Below are 2,368 nucleotides of genomic sequence, written 5' to 3' on the forward strand. Positions count from 1 at the left end.
CATAATATTGTTCATGATCCCCCCCCCCCCCCCCCACATAGATCTGCTTGTAAAACATATTGAATAACAGAGTTGTCAAGGGTCTTAAGACAAAATTACAAAGAAAGAGAGCAAGTACTTTCACGAGAAAAGATATGCAGACCTCAGAAAATGTCAAAGAAGAAAGTTGTGCCACTCTGCTGATTGGCTGAAGAGAGTAAAGTTACTGCTGTTATTGCAGTACATACATTGATAGCTAAAGGTACTATGACAAATGATAGGAAGAAAGAAGGCACGCCAATTGCACTTGCCAGTCGTATAATGTTATCCATGATTGGATCTGCACACAGTGTCAATATAGCAATGCCCAAAATCACTTGCAACACAGACTTGCAGATGTCCCATTTTAACACCAAAGAGTGGTTGAAACGTCTATGGTTTCCTTTTTCTACTTCATCCAAGAACTTGTCAAATTCTCCCCACATCACCTGTAGAAAATAAAATTCCAACAAATCGTATCTGTCAAAATATCTTGTACACAAGGATGGGCAACAATTCTGCTAACAGGGTCGGTAGAACCCATAGCTTAATTTTTCCAGAACTAATAAGTTGTATTTTCCTTTTCTAGAATTCAGAACCCATAAACTCAAAATCTAAACTCCGCCTCTACTAGTACATATATCACACACCATATAGGAGTATTTAGCTAGAATATATTTTTACCTTATCATGATGTTCTTCGGTAGTTTGCTTGGCATTATGAAGCCAATATGTCACACCACAGAGAAACTCATTTTCATCGATCAAGTGTTCATCATTTTGATCGAAGTCCTTCATGATTTCCTTTACAGAGGTTTTGTGATTCAGTGTGCCTGTCTGAATTTGACATTTTCCGTTAGCTTCTCTAGTTATAACGGTGTTAAATAACTGTTATGATCATCATCTAACTTACGGAAGAGCCTGTAACACAATCAGATGTTAAAGATTAATGAGATATTGATCCTTAGGAACTTGTGAAAAACTCTCATTTGGGACAGACTTCAGCTGAGATATACAGATCAAGATTCTGAGTACTTTAATATGGTTCAAAACTTGAGAGAATGAATGTATTGTATACCTTTTAATGGATTCGATGTTGGGGCTACCATCATCATTTTGAAGGCCTTCAGATTCAATTGCTTGGTTTTGAATTTGCTTCAAAACTTGCGGTATGAGCTCCTCAATCTATCCTTTTTTTGTCTCTCTGTATGCCTTAACTACCTGCATATTTATGCAGTTGCAAAGTAAATCATTTTACTAGCTCAAACTAATCATGATCATATTCCAGCTTCTTTCTATCAACATTCTTTTAATTTGGCCAGTAAAAAAGTGATCTTTTTGGTTACAAAACTAGCCCCTAGTGTCTATATTAGTGACAAAGAGCAAAAGGAGGTGAAAATTTGCCTCATCAAGAAATTTCTTCAAGGTTTAATCGTCCTTAGCTTCTTGTATCAACTTGTTGGATCCCTCACAATGAACTCTTCTTCATTTTGTCCTTCCAAATCTGTTTTGATCGAATATTCTAGACAGTGTTGACAGGGCAAAGTCACTGTCCACTTTAAACTTTCCAGATTCAAGCTGTTTTACCAGTTCTTCTAGTTCAGTGATTGTTATTGTCAGGATGGCCCCCTTTAAAGAGATTTCCTCTTGCTTGCCTTTGAATATGTTGCACAAATACATGCACCAGATTTTGGTGTTTTATGTACTCTATTCTCTTTTGTTGAATCAATGTATTCCACATCTACTACACATATCAGAAACACAAACTTTAACATGACAGAACTGTAACATCAAAGCTAGTATAGGTGAATCAAGATTTTTTTATCACCTGGTAAGTGAAATATGACAGCAAAAATGTGACTGATACAAAAAGAGCAACAAGAATTGTGATGCTTTTTCCTACTGCTGAACTGATGATATCGCCAAATAGCATTATTGTGAATGGTAAAAGTGAGAGAAACATGATTCCAGCTATATAACCAGTAAGATTGTTTGTTATGACTCCTTTACCTGTAAGTACCAAAACAAAACTTGTCATTCTTAAATCTTTGTTTTTCCTAATTAAGTTCAAGCTAAATGAACACATTCTTCAAGTCCTCCAACTTCAAAGTTGAAGTGGAAAAATCTACACTTTGTTGAATTTGTTGAGGTATTTTGTGTCTCAAGTATAACACATATGCGCCAGAGCACAGTAAGATTCAATACACTAGAACCAATATTGGAACCAAGTGCAGAAGATACTGATATTTAAGCTTTCTCTCTACTCACCAATAGTCCAGATGCTGCAAAAACCAAAGGCTAGTTAGAATTTTCATACAAAGGATTGACAGTATATGAATAAGATTTTATG

The sequence above is a fragment of the Solanum lycopersicum genome, chromosome 4, assembly GCF_036512215.1.
Source record: "Solanum lycopersicum chromosome 4, SLM_r2.1".
Taxonomy (NCBI): domain Eukaryota; kingdom Viridiplantae; phylum Streptophyta; class Magnoliopsida; order Solanales; family Solanaceae; genus Solanum; species Solanum lycopersicum.